The 18,051-nt window shown below is 49.0% G+C and overlaps 2 long non-coding RNA genes across 2 annotated transcripts in view; one reads left to right on the forward strand and one right to left on the reverse strand.

The window, feature by feature from the left end:
- The first annotated feature begins 2,663 nt into the window (after positions 1–2,663).
- Positions 2,664–7,153, forward strand: LOC118207191. Its single transcript, XR_004761331.1, has 3 exons — positions 2,664–2,920; positions 5,730–5,831; positions 7,031–7,153. It is a non-coding gene; the product is annotated as an uncharacterized LOC118207191 (long non-coding RNA).
- The window catches only part of LOC118207189, a 33,418-nt gene continuing 21,028 nt past the window's right edge, over positions 5,662–18,051 (reverse strand). The window contains exon 3 of the long non-coding RNA XR_004761330.1: positions 5,662–5,775. This is a non-coding gene — a long non-coding RNA (uncharacterized LOC118207189). The remainder of the gene's footprint in view (positions 5,776–18,051) is intronic.

Raw genomic sequence — 18,051 nt, forward strand, 5'->3', positions numbered from 1 at the left:
CGTCGACGTTTTGATAAGTCCAACGAATAGACTAAGTATTTAAAACAGAACGGTCAGCCTAAATTCTCGATGCGTGAACGTCTGAACGGAGAAAGCGAGACATTAGTGGAGAACGGGAATTGAGACATAACTGATGAAACCAAAGTTCTGTTAAAACAGGAATGAAATAGTTTTCAAATAGTCTTTTCACTGGTTAAGAGACTAGCTGGAACCAAAACGAGCATACACGGGGGGTGAAGGTGGCGGACGACCACATTTAAGAAACCATGGCCTAGTTATTTGATCCAAGATGTCATACAGAATGATGTCCTTAGATGTCTCATATTTCGGATGCTAGTCTTTCGCAAGCTGAGAATAGGCAATCGACGAGTAGTGGCGTCAAATACTTGAAAAATGAGAGGGATGCCAATCGTTTGAGCAACCAAAAGTTTACGCAGCGTGTATGCACGCGGGGGCAGACAAAACTGAGATGAACAGAACACTCTGATCTGTAAACTAGGCGCCTACGTTTCCCCGACTTTTATATTTAAGCAATTACAGTAAACTCGACTCTGACAGCGAAATACGGCTTGGCCTTTACTTCGAATGTCGGCGAACTTACAGTCTTGCCTCAGCAGGCCTGTGCTGAAAGATAGCCAATTTCGTGTTTACAGTGACATCTTGTGGCAGGACTGACAATAACAACCGCTAAAAAGTCAGTATATTTATTCACAGAAGAAATGCGTGCGCGCACGCACTCACACACAGACACACACTCTCTCTCTCTCTCACACACACACACACACACACACATTCACACACACACACTGACACACACAGTCTCTCTCTCACACACACAAACACACTCTCATACAGACACGTTCATTCAAACACACACACACACACACACATTGGCTCTCTCACGCACTCTCGCACACATCTCTCCCTCTCTCTCATGCACATGCGTGCACACACACACACTCTGTCTCTCCCTCTCATGCACACACACACTCTGTCTCTCCCTCTCATGCACACACACACTCTGTCTCTCCCTCTCATGCACACACACACGCACCAGGGTAAGTTTAATGAAAGAGTGCTCTCCCTGCTCTACCACTGTGACGATAGGAGGGCTGCAGGCTTGTGTGCTCCCCAGCTGCAGCAAACCCAGGCTGGAAGTCTATGATCCCAAACTTATTGAGTGAAGTTGCAGAGCTCTACAAAAAGGTGAGGAGAAAACAGTCAGTGGATGCGGAGAGAAAGGAAACCGACATCCTCTCTCTCTGTGAAGATGAGCCTCCGCCCCAGGGCTGTGACTCCGGCCCCAAAACCAGCCTCCGCTCCAGGGCTGTGACTCCAGACCCTAAGGACTCCTGAGGCTTCAGGCAGGATCCTGAATCAGCCGGACATCCTGAGCCCAGAGCGCGGGGGTGCCTGAAATGACCACGTGCCCCTCCCCTGGGCCAGCTCGGTGCAGACTCCCCTGGGCCAGCTCGGTGCAGACTCCCCTGGGCTAGCTCAGTGCAGTCTCCCCAGGGCCAGCTCGGTGCCCCTCCCCTGGGCCAGCTCGGTCTGCCCCTCCCCTGGGCCAGCTGGGTGCAGACCCCCCTGGGCTAGCTCGGTGCAGACCCCCCTGGGCCAGCTCGGTGCAGACTCCCCTGGGCCAGCTCGGTGCCCCTCCCCGGGGCCAGCTCGGTGCAGACTCCCCTGGGCCAGCTCGGTGCAGACTCCCCGGGGCCAGCTCGGTGCAGACCCCCCTGGGCCAGCTCGGTTCAGACTTCCCTGGGCCAGCTCGGTGCCTCTCCCCTGGGCCAGCTCGGTGCAGACCCCCCTGGGCCAGCTCGGTGCAGACTCCCCTGGGCCAGCTCGGTGCCTCTCCCCTGGGCCAGCTCGGTGCAGACTCCCCTGGGCCAGCTCGGTGCAGACTCCCCTGGGCCAGCTCCGTGCCTCTCCCCTGGGCCAGCTCAGTGCAGACTCCCCTGGGCCAGCTTGGTCTGCCCCTCCCCTGGGCCAGCTCGGTGCGGACTCCCCTGGGCCAGCTCGGTGCAGACTCCCCGGGGCCAGCTCGGTGCAGACTCCCCTGGGCCAGCTCGGTGCCCCTCCCCTGGGCCAGCTCGGTCTGCCCCTCCCCTGGGCCAGCTCGGTCTGCCCCTCCCCTGGGCCAGCTCGGTGCAGACTCCCCTGGGCCAGCTCGGTGCAGACTCCCCTGGGCCAGCTCAGTGGGGAGCAGGGCGTGTATGTGTTTTATGGGTCTCTGAATCTGCACAGATTTTTAAAAAGAACCTGAAGACACACTTTTTTGGCAGAGCTTTTACCTAGCGTTTATTTATTTATTTACATTTTACACTTTTTTATTATTACTATTATTGCTTCTATTGCCAATATCACTCGACAGCATCACTAATTTTTTTTACTCCCTTGATTTTATTTTCTTTAAATCCACTCATTAGTATCCTTCTTTACTAAGTTGTTATCTGACCTTGTTTGCCGTTTTTGCCTCTTGCTGTTGTTGCCATCACTAAGTAATCTAATTTTGGTTTTATCCCTTCCCCCTTTTTTTGTGTAAAGCCCACTGAGTTGCAAAGGTTGTATGAAATGTGCAGTACAAATAAAGTTTGATTGAGTTTGATTGATTTACAAACCATCCTAATCTCTCAGGGCCAAAGTTTCAGCTCACTGGAGGACTTGTGAAACAGGCTGCGGCAAACCAGATGGTCAGAGAAGTGGGGGGCTGCCCAAAATGTGTTGTTTTAAGGACGTTTGAGGACAGGGAGTCGCCCCTTCCCCTCAGTCCCAGGCAGTCTGAACTCTGACGCTGAGCTACGCCAGCGTACCATCTCCTCTGCAAACAGAGCATTTGCACAGTTTACTCAGCCAGAACGAGCTAACTGGAACGCTAATGCCTCGGGGTGTCAGGAGGAGTGAACCGGATAAGAAACAGGTAAGAGTTTATAAGAGTTAGATGTAAAGTACGGGCGTGTGGACAGACTCCCTGAAGAATAACTTGCTCTCTGTTTCTGTAGACTCAAATCCCGGGGGGGGGGGGGGGGGGGGGCGGGGGAGGAGCTCTGCCCTAATTTAAGTGAGAGTACAGTATAATGGCCCAGGATGGGGTGTGAGGGAACAGCCGCTGACTGACAGGCATGATGGATTGAGACTGATTTCAAACCAAAAACTGACCCGCCCACCCCCCAGTGCCCCGGCCTTTCTCACCAGGTGGGGTGGGGTGTGGGGGGGGGTGGTTTACAGTCCCGTTCCCCAAAAAATGAGCAGAGGTGCAGAGCACAGGTCCCTTTGAAGGTTTGGGGGGCCCAAAACAGGGACAGGGGCATGCAGGGGCTAATAGGGCTAACAGCTAATAGGGCTAATAGGTGCAGCAGTCACATTCCTCACAGGACCTCGGACACAGAAACCAAATCCCCCCCGTCTGGACAAACAAATTACATTTGACTTCCTAAAGAGGAAAATCTCGTGTTTGGGGTAAAGACCTGCGATGCTGTGAGGGAACGGCCAGAGCGGCCGCGTTCTGTAACTGTTCGGAGTCTCGAGCTGAGCGGCAGGAACAAGAGCAGGACTGTGCCACAAACAGATGGCATCTCACACCTCTCCCTCTGCATAGGTGTGTGATTTGGGTGGGGGGTTAGGGGGCAGGAGCTCAGCCCTTTATCTCCCAGGATGCTTTTCTGTGACGGCGCTCACCTCACAGTTTCTCTCACAAAAGTGTCGGTCTTCTGGTCAGTTAAATAGACCAATAAGGGACTTTACATATAGTGCTTTTCAATACAAAGGGCTTCATGTTATTGGCATTTGAAACCATTCAGATAACATGTAAAAAAATAGATAAACATGAACAACACAATTAAAACAGAATGTGACAAAGGAAAAACATCAATTAAATACATTAAAAACCTATAAAATCCATATTAAAATAAATATGTCTTGCTGAAATCCACTCTCTCACACATACAAATGGGCCCACTAAATGTCTGGTGATTTTTAGGTTGCTAGGCAACAGTAATAGAATCCAGATATGATTGGTCCACCAGCTTGCGCCGGTTTCAGCCGGATTTCGGCGAGCTGCTGTATTTTGATCGGACACGTTTCGCATCGAGTCAGAGGCCACTGCAGACGCACAGTAATCAAACAAGCACCGTGTCGCTGCCAGCAGCCTCTGTGTGGGGGTGTTTGAGCAGTGTACCTGCACAGGGTTCACCCCTGAGACCAAGTTTAGGCTCCAGCAACTCCGCTGCTTCTTGCATCAGTTTACATGGCAATACGAAGGCTGTTCAGAAGTGATAAAACTTCCTAAGCTGAGTTAACATGACATGACATGACATAACAGGTCAACAATGCTCGCCATTTTCCTGCTAAATTAGTGCACTGATTACCCAGAGACTAGATAGTACGTAACACCATATCAAGCCTAGTCTTGAAAATCCACGGAATTTCTGCCTTTACTACGTGACCTGGCAGGCTATTCCACACATTGACCACTCTCTGCATGAAAAAATTCTTCCTAATATCTGTACGGAATTTGCCTTTTGCTAATTTCCATTTATGTCTCCTCATTCTACTAACACACACACACACACGCAGGCACACAAGCACGCACACACACACACACACACACACACACACACACACACACAGAGATAAGTCAGCACTGACACCCTCAGGACGAGAGGTCAACAGTGGGTCAGGACAGTGGTTAATGTTAAATGCAGTGACAGAGCGCCCCCTGGTGGTGTCCATGCGCTGATCATAATTTCCAGCAAAATTACCAGGAGAAAGCTTAACTTCCAGCTGGTCTCTTGCACAGGCTGGCTAGGTCACATGTGCTGTGGTACAGCTGCATGTACAGCTGCTTTTCCATTCAGGTTCTAACCCTGACTGACACCTGTCAGTCACAGATTCAGGATAGATAGGTGCCCCGAAACCTGGCGCTGTGAATATCCCATATCGTTTGGCAGTTTTGGGGAAAGCCTCATTGTCTCTGATAGAGGTACACATGTCCGCACCCTCTGGCATGACAGCTCAAGGGCTTGAGCTACGTAGGGGCATTTGGACACGCCTCTTTGTGTTTGGAACAGTGAGCGGGAAATGGATGATTATCTGGAAAGAGACAACATGCTCTCTGACCTTCTACTGCATCAGTCACACATACTGCACCTGACTAAGCTCTTACTCTGGATATGTAATTTAAAGGTGTGCTTTCAATTCAGTTCAGGCATATTTGTTATCGTCAGTGAAAATTAAACAGCTGCTGAGACTGTTACTTTACTGTGTGAATTTACCCTTCTAAAATAAAATAATACCTTTTTTCTTTTTACATTTGTGTACTCTAGAATAGGGGGCAAAGACAAACAGTGTCTTTTTTTCAGTGAGTCTTTATGGATTCATAGAGTTGCTGTCTCTCTACCTGTCAGTAGGTGGCGCACTCCCCCTGTTTCAGTTCTGCAGCCATCGGGTCCCCTGACAGTACCTCTATGAGGCCCATGTCAAACGCACACACACACACACACACGCACATGCACACACACACACACACACGCACATGCACGCACACACACAAACACAGACACATGTATACACTCAGGCATGAAAGTGGAGTCAGACTCGGGTTCTTGCTCTGTGTCTTGTCCCTCTGAACCCCAGCCTCACCCACCCCCCCCCAGTCTTAGTCCCCCAGCCCCCCAGTCCCCCAGTCCTCTAAGTCCTGCTTTGTCTCTTCTGGCTCCTCTTTCCCACAGTGCTGCTGGTGTCTGAAGCTGCACTGCACTGCCACTCAAACTGGGCCTGTGAAGATAAAGAATAACACCCCTGAGCTACAAGGGGATGCTCACAGAGCCCAGGTCTCTGCCTTCTTGTATTTTGTATTTTTCTATCTACATTACAATGTACTAGCTGGGTCAGATCCTATGGCTGTGCCACAGGTTATCCACAAGGGGGCGCTTTTTCCCTGGGAAACCTGGCACACAGAGAGACGTGTGCTATCCAGTGCACCAGCACCCCTGAGCCCACGGCCCACTGATCTGAATCTCACACAGTCACAAAAAATATGAGCGCATTTCCTGTGTGTGTGTGTGTGTGTGTGAGAGAGAGAGAGGTAACTTTCTGTGTTCAGGTTTTCTGCAGTTCTGTACATTAGTAAATACATTTTTCCAAACCTCAGTGTTAGCTGGCTACATATGCAGCTATACATTTTTATTAATGTAAACACTGCATGCACATGCAAACAGTGCATGGGAATCACTCCCTCGAACAAACAAAACTGGAACAGACTCCAGCGGTAGCTTGTACAAGATAATCCTCAGAATGACCATACACGTCTTAATTTTAAGTATTCATTGTACATGCACTTTGTATTACACACACACACACACACACACAAGTGACTTCACAGTTACACTGTTCAAATAAACTATTGCTAGTGCCTTTGAAATAACACCATCCTTGTCCAGACAATTGGTCAGTGTAAGACTCAGGCTCAGGCTCAGGCTCAGGCTCAGGCTCAGGCTCAGACTCAGACTCAGACTCAGACTCAGACTCAGACTCAGACTCAGACTCAGTCTCAGGCTCAGGCTCAGGCTCAGGCTCAGGCTCAGGCTCAGGCTCAGGCTCAGGCTCAGACTCAGACTCAGACTCAGGCTCAGGCTCAGGCTCAGGCTCAGACTCAGACTCAGACTCAGGCTCAGGCTCAGGCTCAGGCTCAGGCTCAGGCTCAGACTCAGACTCAGACTCAGGCTCAGGCTCAGGCTCAGGCTCAGGCTCAGACTCAGACTCAGACTCAGACTCAGGCTCAGGCTCAGACTCAGACTCAGACTCAGACTCAGACTCAGTCTCAGGCTCAGGCTCAGGCTCAGGCTCAGGCTCAGGCTCAGGCTCAGACTCAGACTCAGACTCAGACTCAGACTCAGATGGATAAGGATGCTTATCTGAGCCAGTTCAGGAATAAGTGATGATTGGCTGAGCCAGTTCAGGAATAAGTGATGATTGGCTGAGTCAGTCACCACATGTCCTCCATTTTCTGTTTCCGTTTCCTGGACGGCAGAATCACTGACAGTCTCCCGACAGACAGAAGCTCCAGCTTTTCACACTACTGCTTGGAATTCATCTTGAAGGGTCCTATTCCCACCTGGGAGCACTCTTCTCTTGATTTACTCCAGAACTGTGCGTGTGTATGTAATGTAATGTAATGTAAAGTAATGTAATGTAATGTAATGTAATGTATATAAAAACAGTTGCAAGAACACGTTTGTGAACCCTTTTGGAATTACTTGGATTTCTGAATTAATTACTCATTAAATGAGGTCTGATCTCCATCTAAGTCACAATGATAAACAGACACAATCTGCTTAAACTAATAACAAACAGATAATTCTACTTCCTGTCAATGCCGCATGCATCATTTAAACATTCACAGTCTAGGTTGGAAAGCGTGAGATTGGAGGTGCCCTGCCCTATAAAAAGCCACACAAAGTTTGGCTACTGACAGAGTCTGCTCTTCTCAAGACACATCTGTTCATGTGAACCATGCCCTGATAAAAAACTATTTTCAGAAGAACTGTAGAGATGTATAAAGCTGGAAAAGGCTACAAAAGTATGTCTGAAGGCCCAGGTGTCCATCAATCCACAATAAGACAAGTTGTCCACAAATGGAGGAAATTCAGAACTGTTGCTACTCTCCCTAGGAGTGGGCATCCTGCAGACATGATGGCAAGAGTGCAGCATGCAATGCTGAAGGAGGTCTAAAAGAACCCTACGGTAAAGTAAAGAACTTGCTAAAGTCTCTGTTCATGTGTCCACTATAAGAAAAACACTAAACAAGAAGGGTATTCATGGGAGGACACCACAGATGAAGCCACTGCTCTCCAAACAAACATCGATGCACATCTCACATTTGCAAAAGGCCACCCAGACATTCCACAGTGTTCTGGGACGATGTTCCATGGATGGACAAGAGACAAGAGTTGAACCGTTTTGCAGAAATGCACAACACTGTGGAGCAAAAAGCACTGGTCACCAACACCAAAACCTCATCTTGGGGCGGCAGTGTAGTATAATGGATAAGGAACCGGTCTTGCAACCTAAAGGTTGCAGGTTCAATTTCTGGGTAGGACACCATCGTTGTACCCTTAAGCAAGGTACTTAACTTGCATTGCTTCAGACTTACTTGTGAAAGTCGCTCTGGATAAGAGCTAAATGTCGGTAATGTAATGTATTCCCAACAGTGAAGCAGGCTGGAGGGAGCATCATGGTTTGGGGCTGCTTTGGTACCTCAGGGCCTGAACAGCTTGCAGTCATTGAGGGAACAAAGAATTCAGAACTTTATAGAGATTGTCGGGGTAGGAGCCCGTCACCTGAATGGGCGATGACACAGTGACCCAAAACAAATGAGTACAACAAAAGTGTTTAAACTGATAAAAATTCATGGAGTAATAGGACTTAAGAACGGCTCTCTCCTGGGAATGAGGAAGAAAATAAGAAGTGACAGGTTTCAGGGCAAAGCTCCTTCATCAGAGCGCATGCCATCACATGACACAGCATTGCATTGCATTGAGTGAGCAGATGCTCTTATCCACCGTGACTCGGAGAATTGCAGTACACATCTCGCAGGGCACACAGACAGCCCTTTCACTGTCAATCCATCAATAAGGCTAAAGTTTGCCCAACAGTTAGTATCGCGAACAAAAGTAAATACTGGTAAAAATTAAAACTCCCTACCCTCATTGCACATCTTCCACCGTGGTCTGAAGACGCATCTCTTCAGACTATACCTGGACTAACTGCCACCACTTTGTGAATCATGTCACTTTAAATCCTCCCTTTCATGACACTCGTTAGATGTACCCCCATTCCAGCACTTTTCGTAATTTGTATTTGTCCTAATATTGTAGCTTGTTCTTCTCACTAGTTTGGCTTGGCATAAATTAGGTCAGAATAATATTCACTGCATGACCTGAACTGTGTTCTTGGCTAGAAATAGCTGTACGAAATGAGTATTGTACCTTAATAAACCTGTGTTTTGTAGTTTTCCATGACCATGATATGCACTTTTGTACATCCCTTTGGATAAAAGCATCTGCTAAATAGTGGGTCAGGGGTAGCTATAGCGGGTCAGGGGTAGCTATAGCGGGTCAGGGGTAGCTATAGCGGGTCAGGGGTAGCTATAGCGGGTCAGGGGTAGCTATAGCGGGTCAGGGGTAGATATAGCGGGTCAGGGGAGCCGTGGTGGTGGCGGGATTTCAGTGCGTGTCCCTCCAGCCCACAGTGGGGAGATCACTGCACTACTAGGGGCCCAGACCAGGTGGGAAGAGCAGTGCTAAACAGTGACAGTGATAGACAGCCCCCCCCCCCCCCCCATCCCCCTGCACCACCACCCCCCCCACCCCCCGTCCCCCTGCACCCCCACCCACCCCACCCCCCCAAACAGGTGCTGTCTATTACCCCAGAAAAGGGCTTCTCAAAAGAAAAGAGTGAAAATTATAGAGACAAATGCTTTATACACTCTCCATATCACTCGCTCTCCCTCTCCTGTTCTCTCTATCTCTCTCTATTCCTCTCTCTCTCCTGCTCTCACGCTATCCCTCTCTCTCCCTCCCCTTCTCTCTCTCTACTTGTGTTGCCAAAGCAGTGGTTACAACATACAACTATATACAATGAATCCGAGAATTTGAATTTGTTATATAGAAAATATAAAAATATATACAATATCAGTAAGTGATGTTAGGTGTGTGTGTGTGTCTGACTATCTGTGTGTTGTGTGCATGAGTGAATATTATGTGTCTGCTTGTACGCGTGTATAAATGTGTGCATGAGGTGGTCACACATTGTCCCTCAGAGTATGGCAAGAGAACACAAATTGTGCTGCTAGTATGCAGCAACCTTTTTCTTCTCCTAATAGGTAGGGTAATCTATCGTCATTGGGTATATCATTGAGTTGGGGACATTTCTGAATCATTTTTTGGTAGAATGTTTGGCGAATTTGGTCAAATTTGGTGCATTCCATCAAGTGTTTTTCAGTTTAAATTTGGTTGCCTTTGCATTGTTTGCACAATCTTTTTTCTTCTGGCAACCATGATTTTCTGTGCCTGCCAGTTTCTATGGCTAAGTGGTGCTCGCTGAGTCTGTACCTCGTCAAGGTGGTTCTCAGTTGTTTTTGTCAGTAACTGAAAAATCACTTTCTATCACTCTCTCTATCTAATCCTATCTCTGCTGCTCACTCTCCCTCTCTGTCCTGCTCTCTCTCTCTCTCTATTTAACCCTCTCTCTATCTATTGCTCTCCCTCCGGCTCTCTCTCTCTCCCTCCCTCCCCTGCTCTCTCTCTCTCTCTCCCTCCCTCTCTCTCTTTCTGTCCTGCTCTCTCTCTCTCCCTCTCCCTCCCTCTCTCTCTCTCCCTCTCTCCCTCCCTCTCTCTCTCTCTCTCCCTCTCTCTCGCTCTCTCTCTCTCTCTCTCTCCCTCTCCCTCTCTCTCTCAGGCAGCAGTGATTTGGGCCATTCAGAGTGTCACTGGAACCCAGACACCTTGTAGACCCCTGGAGCCTGGTGTGGCTCCGTCAGGAAGGATCTACCCCCCCCCCCCCCACCAAGCCCTACACCCACCCACCCCACCCACCCCACCCCCCTCCGCTGCCCTGGTGCAGAATTCCTCAGGTCTGCACACAGAGGACCATTGTGTGGGGCAGGAGGAGAGCACACACACCAGCCACTTACACGGAGCAAAGCTACGCTCCGCATAGCTACACTTACACTGAGCACAGCTACACTGAACACACTCACACAGAACACACTAACACACTACATACTAACACACTACACACTAACACCGGTCTGCCACTGAGTGCAACTTCCATTCTTAGGGCACCAGCACCCAGAGCCTGTACCCCTGTCTCTCTACCTCTCTCACCATCTCTTTCTCTCTCCACCCCCCCCTTTCACCACATCTCTCCATCTCCTCTCCCTACCCCCCCTCCCTTTCCCTCTTCCTCTCCACCTCTCCTCCCTCTCTCTACCTCTCTCTGGTGACCTCTCCCCTCTTTACTTCCTTCTCTACCTCTCCATCCGTCCTCCCCCTCTTTCTACCCCCCCTTCCCTCTCTGTTCATTCTTCTCTTCTTCTCAGTCTTCCTCTTTCTCTCCTTTCCCACGCAGTCTCTCTCTCTACTCCCTCCTTCTCTCCAGGATTCAAACAGGCTTAATTTGCATGACAGGAAATATCCCGTGTTGTCAAAGCATTTTAGAAAAATATACTGAGGGATATACATCCGTTCTTTCCCTTTACTCTATCCCTGCTCTATCTGACCAGGAACAGTCTGTTTTTTCCTCTCCACTATTCGGCCCAAACGGTTTGGCTATAAGCGGGTGTTTTCGGAGATGAAGGGAGTTAGCGGGGGAAATGGAGGAGTGTGGAAGCAGGGGATAGAGGGAGGCTGAAAGAGTGGAATTCTGCCTCTCCATGGAGAACCTGTGGCTGGTTCTAAGGGGCTCTATGGCGCATTAGGGAGCTCTACAGGGCTCTAGGGAGCTCTAGGGAGTTCTACAGGCTTTGGGGAGCTCTACAGGGCTCTAGGGAGCTCCACAGGGTCTACGGAGCTCTATGGGCTTTAGGGAGCTCTACTGGCTTTAGGGAGCTCTACGGGGCTCTAGGGAGTTCTACAGGCCTTAGGGAGCTCTACAGGCTTTAGGGAGCTCTACGGGGCTCTAGGGAGCTCTACAGGCTTTAGGGAGCTCTACGGGGCTCTAGGGAGCTCTACAGGCTTTAGGGAGCTCTATGGGGCTCTAGGGAGCTCTACAGGCTTTAGGGAGCTCTATGGGGCTGTAGGGAGCTCTACAGGCTTTAGGGAGCTCTACAGGGCTCTAGGGAGCTCTACAGGCTTTAGGGAGCTCTACGGGGCTCTAGGGAGCTCAACAGGGTTTAGGGAGCTCTATAGGGCTCTAGGGAGCTCTACAGGCTTTAGGGAGCTCTATGGGGCTCTAGGGAGCTCTACAGGCTTTAGGGAGCTCTACGGGGCTCTAGGGAGCTCTACAGGCTTTAGGGAGCTCTACGGGGCTCTAGGGAGCTCTACAGGCTTTAGGGAGCTCTATGGGGCTCTAGGGAGCTCTACAGGCTTTAGGGAGCTCTATGTGGCTATAGGGAGCTCTACAGGCTTTAGGGAGCTCTACAGGGCTCTAGGGAGCTCTACAGGCTTTAGGGAGCTCTACGGGGCTCTAGGGAGCTCAACAGGGTTTAGGGAGCTCTACAGGCTTTAGGGAGCTCTACAGGCTTTAGGGAGCTCTATGGGCCTCTAGGGAGCTCTACAGGCTTTAGGGAGCTCTATAGGGCTCTAGGGAGCTCTACAGGCTTTAGGGAGTGCACCTGCAATGAGATCAGCTTTACTTCACAGGCCCCGTACCCTGTCAACACTTTCCACAATCACATCATCATCACATTACAGACATTTAGCAGCTCTTATCCAGAGAAACTTACACAACTTTTTTTTTTTACGTAGCATTTACACTGCATCCATTTATACAGCTGGATATATACTGAAGCAATGCAGGTTAAGTACCTTGCTCAAGGGTACAACGGCAGTGTCCTACCTGGGAATAGGTTACAAGACCAGGTCCTTTCCCATTATTCTACACTGTCACTCAGCCAGTCTTCCATGGCCAACCCAGCTGGACACTCACACAGTGACATGCCTAAGCGCAGAGCTGGAGGGCCAGACTGAGTAAGACAGGTCTTTCCCAGAGGACCCTCTTAATTACCTTCCGTGTTTTCCTAGGAGAAGCTGCAGATGCCATTAAGCCGGTGACAGATGTGAGGTTTGGGGTGGTGTTTGGGTTGGGTGAGGGGGTCCCTCATTGTCGCACCCCTCTGCGTTTGTTCAGCTGGGTCAGGCATTTATGGCGCAGGGGTGTTTGCTGCGGACCGGACTCCAGAAACGCAGCAGCCCCAACGCTCAGAACCGCTTTCAAAACCTTCTCTTCTCTGTGACATCACCATTCACCACCGCTCATTACATTACATTACATTACAGGCATTTAGCAGACGCTCTTATCCAGAGTGACTTACAAAAGATTTACATTTACACTGCATCCATTTATGCAGCTGGAAATATACTGAAGCAATGTAGTGCCCAAGCCGGGAATCGAACCAGTGACCTTCAGGTTACAAGCCCAGTTCCTTACCCATTATACTACAATATCACCCCAAGCTCGTCAAAGTACTGTCGGCTAAACCGTGGAAAAAAAAATGTTCTGTGTTGTCTCAATGGGCCTGAATGAGCAGTTCACCCAGACACAGCCAAGAAGAGCACAAGCCTCAAAGTCACTTTTAACGGAACCCACCTGTGAGACTACCTGCGAGCACAGGGCTTTGCGCTCAGATGAATCTTTCATCGTCTCACCTGCTCATAAGGTACAATCTCACTGAGAACAGAGAGAGCTTACGGACCTGCTCATAAGGTACAATCTCACTGAGAACAGAGAGAGCTTACGGACCTGCTCATAAGGTACAATCTCACTGAGAACAGAGAGAGCTTACGGACCTGCTCATAAGGTACAATCTCACTGAGAACAGAGAGAGCTTACGGACCTGCTCATAAGGTACAATCCCACTGAGAACAGAGAGAGCTTAAGGCCAGAGGAACCTGAAAATGTTTCATCGCTAAAAACTGACAACGATAACGAGTGAAATAATGTCATGTACAGGGCATTTCTCATTTATTTTTGACCTGCATGTGTAATACGCTCATTTAAGCACCTGGACACCCGGTGTAAAATAACTTAAAAAAACAGAAAGGTGAGGTCCCTCTCAGGTGTACTCAGTTAATGACAGCTTTTTCACCAAGCCTGCCTGTTACCTCGCCCACCACCATGTGTTTGGTAAAGCAGGCTAACCATGTCATTGTCAGAGAACCCCAATGCATACCTGGGTTATTTTTATTCACCTCTTCTAATCACACAGCAAGTTCAAAAAGGCACAACATACACATGCACACACACTCACATGCACGCACGCACACGCACACACACACACACACGTGCACACACACCTTCACAAACACACACATTTGTTTTATTCTCAATAACAAATGAACTCCACACTGCATGAAATGCAACCCAAATCATTCAGTATCACTGCATCCGACAGCCATAAGGCATGGGTTGGGTTGATATGATTGCATCAGACAAATTTAACACCAATCTGGGGAATAATGTTGCACAGAAGGGGAACTGGCGTGTGACATGTCTTGATACTGCAGAACAGGTGGATCTGAAAGTGACTGACTTCAGGGGGAGTACAGCAGTTCTCTTTCTGTGTGCAAACTGTCCTCCAAATAAAAATCTCTATTACTTTTTTATTAAAAAATGCTTCTCAGTCATATTTGTCTAAAAATGTATTCAGTTACCCTCAGCTCTTCAGCCACGGGACGACGTACCATCTTTTATTCAGAAATGGATGTGAAGCTGTCTGTTCACACAGGACAAAAGCTCAAATTTACCCAGAATGCTTCAGGGCGCCTCCTCTTGCCTTTCTTTACCCTCAGACCCAGCTCTCCCCCAGAAGTCTGACACAAGCCCCCCCCCCCCCCCCCCGAGCCCGGCAGTCTCCGTGTCATTGTGCGTGATCACTCTTTGTCATTCTTTGTGTGAGAGAGCTCAGGTCCTATAACGGGTCGTTGTCATAGTGAGGGAATGCTGAGGGGTCAAAGGGCTTCACTTCCTGGGCTGTCTTTGCTGACGGTCATGTGACCCAGAAACAAACAATTTAATTTGCCTCACCATTTTCTGTTGATGATCTATTTCTGTCCAGCTTCTATACGTGATAATTTAGGGCCTGCTTACCCCCAGCTAACCACACACACACACACACGCAATAAAATACAAACACACAAACACACACAATAAAACGCAAACACACAAATACACACAGGAAATTTGCTAGCAGGGGCCCTCAGGAGCTTGTTCTCCCAATATCACCAGGAAGAGTTGCAAGAAGAGATGCTTGTGGATCCAAAAAAGAGATAGTGATGGGGACACTGTGGCTAAGGAGGCATTGACTTAGACCCCTGATCTTCATTCCTGGTCCTGGCGGGCCACAGGGTCTGCTGGTGTAGTTACTCGGTACTTAATTGATGAATTAAAGCCGTATGTTACACAGTTAACTCACCTCCACAGGTTTTTTGGGTCCGAACTGGTTGCTGATATGAAGGTGAAAACAAAACCCAGCTGACCCTGCGGCTCACCAGGACCAAAAGGAAAGGTCACCATATTGGATGGTCCGAGGTCCAAGCTTTATTTATGGCAGGTAAGATCCCAGGTAAAAGTTTCTGTTACAGAGAGTACGCTCTCACACTGAAAGCACAACTTTATGAATGCACACACAGAACACAACAGTCTTCACTTTCAAAAGTAATAGGTGACATTAGCTGGCCTTCTCTCATCCACCACCATGGCGACGCAGAAACTGGTGATAGATGTGTGTGATGGACACGTTGCCTGGCAACAGCAGTCCATGCACTGCCCGTGTGTCTCTCTTCATCCCCACTGTACTGACACTCTGCCCACTCCTGATCACATCAGAACTGAGAGAACCAGGCAGCATTTCTCTTATTTAAACAGATCATTTACTTCCTTTCACCATTCATTTCTTATTCCTTAATATTTCACTCCACTCCTGCAAGTCGTCTGTATTTGCCAGAGGTCTACAGTGCTATGCCAGGGGTCTACAGCGCTATGCCAGGGGCCTACAGTGCTATGCCAGGGGTCTACAGTGCTATGCCGGGGGTCTACAGCGCTATGCCAGGGGCCTACAGTGCTATGCCAGGGGCCTACAGCGCTATGCCAGGGGTCTACAGTGCTATGCCAGGGGCCTACAGTGCTATGCCAGGGGTATACAGTGCTATGGCAGGGGTCTACAGTGCTATGCCAGGGGTCTACAATGCTATTGCAGGGGCCTACAGTGCTATGCCGGGGGTCTACAGTGCTATGCCAGGGGCCTACAGTGCTATGGCAGGGGCCTACAGTGCTATGCCAGGGGTATACAGTGCTATGGCAGGGGTCTACAGTGCTATGCCAGGGGTCTACAGTGCCATTGCAGGGGCCTACAGTGCTATGGCAGGGGTCTACAGTGCTATGCCAGGGGCCTACAGTGCTATGCCAGGGGCCTACAGTGCTATGCCAGGGGTCTACAGTGCTATGCCAGGGGCCTACAGTGCTATGGCAGGGGTCTGCAATGCTATGCCAGGGGTCTACAGTGCTATGCCAGGGGCCTACAGTGCTATGCCAGGGGCCTACAGTGCTATGGCAGGGGCCTACAGTGCTATGCCAGGGGCCTACAGTGCTATGCCAGGGGTCTACAATGCTATGCCAGGGCCCTACAGTGCTATGCCAGGGCCCTACAGTGCTATTCCAGGGGCCTACAGTGCTATGGCAGGGGCCTACAGTGCTATGGCAGGGGCCTACAGTGCTATGCCAGGGGTCTGCAATGCTATGCCAGGGGTCTGCAATGCTATGCCAGGGGTCCACAGTGCTATGCCAGGGGCCTACAGTGCTATGCCAGGGGCCTACAGTGCTATGGCAGGGGTCTACAGTGCTATGGCAGGGGTCTATGGTGCTCCCACCGGAGGAGCATTTGCTACTACAAACAGATGTGTGTTACCTGGAGCACAGCTACTAATCGGGATGCATTAGTTGTGCATATACATTTTTCAATGGGAAAAAAATGTTAGCCAAGAGCTGTATATGTATGTGTGTCCATATATGGTCTTTTATTGGTTTGTAGTGGTGTTCAGTTGATATCACAGCCCTGTATGAGTGTGCGTACTCGTATATGGAGGTCTTTGTTTGGTGTTCAGCTGATATCACAGAGAGCAGAACTGCGGCCAATCGAGACTGAGCATGCAGGGTGGTTAGGGGCGGGGCAGGAGATCAGACGTGCGGCGGTGTTTTTGTTTTTGGGCCCGTAATCCTCTCTATCACCAGCCCGCCAGACGCAGGCTGGGCAGGGAGGCCTCACTCAGACAAGCGTTAAGGGCCAAGCAAAGCCTACCTCACCATCTCCAGCAGACCACCTCACATCACCGTCTCTGCCATATCATCTTAGTGAGGGATGACCAAAAGCTTGTAACATCATCACACTGTGATAGGCCACTGATGGACGATGGATATTTAAATGGGTTAACAATTCAATGAGTACTGTACTAGTACATATATTCTGTATAATATTACTGCCAGACCTTCCACCAAAAAATGCTTTGTATAAAAAACACTGACTTAAAATGTAAAAATGAAAATAATGTCTTATGATATTTCCAGTGGTCATGGCCCAAAAATAAACATAAAATTAAATAAAATAAAAAAAAAACTCCATAGAACATTCAAATGAAAATTTCAATTCTGCATCAGGGTCCACCAAGTGTCCAGCTGATGATGTGACCATGGCAAACTCTAGGACGCCCCTCCCATCTCAAGAAATTAGACCAAAGGTTCCCGCGATTTTTTTAAAGGAGGAAATTGTGGTGGCTTGCATCTCATACGCGCGTGACGCTTTGACACAAAAAACCTCGAGTCCTCTCCAGCGAAGAACTGTGCGCGGGCCATGGCCTCAACACGACAATCCGCGCGCCAAATTTATATAGAACTCGGCTTTATTCTCACAACCGTTGCGTGAGTGGCAGCTCTGTGGGCAAACCAGGTGATTAACACCGGCTTCCACATTCATCATACGAAGCCCCATGCCAATCATTACTTTTTTAACCAATCAGACAAGCGGCGATGCCCCCTGGCCACTCCTCCCCGCAGAAATGATAATGAGACTGGATGCGTTCGCGTGTGTGTAATAATCATAAACTTTGGCCATATCCTACAGGCCTTAACGGGGCCTGGTAGTTATGGATGCCACAAATAAATCCGAGACACTTACATTGCGCCATTATTACTCACGTTTGTAACGTTCCTTCATAAAGAATATATATTTATATAGAGTAGCCAATACAAGACCATTATGTCTCATGGTATTTCAGTTGCAAATCCTATACTTCGATTCAAAGACACCTTTCAATCAATAGCTTAAACGTTCGTTTTTTA

Source organism: Anguilla anguilla, chromosome 11 (genome assembly GCF_013347855.1).
Source record: "Anguilla anguilla isolate fAngAng1 chromosome 11, fAngAng1.pri, whole genome shotgun sequence".
Classification (NCBI taxonomy): domain Eukaryota; kingdom Metazoa; phylum Chordata; class Actinopteri; order Anguilliformes; family Anguillidae; genus Anguilla; species Anguilla anguilla.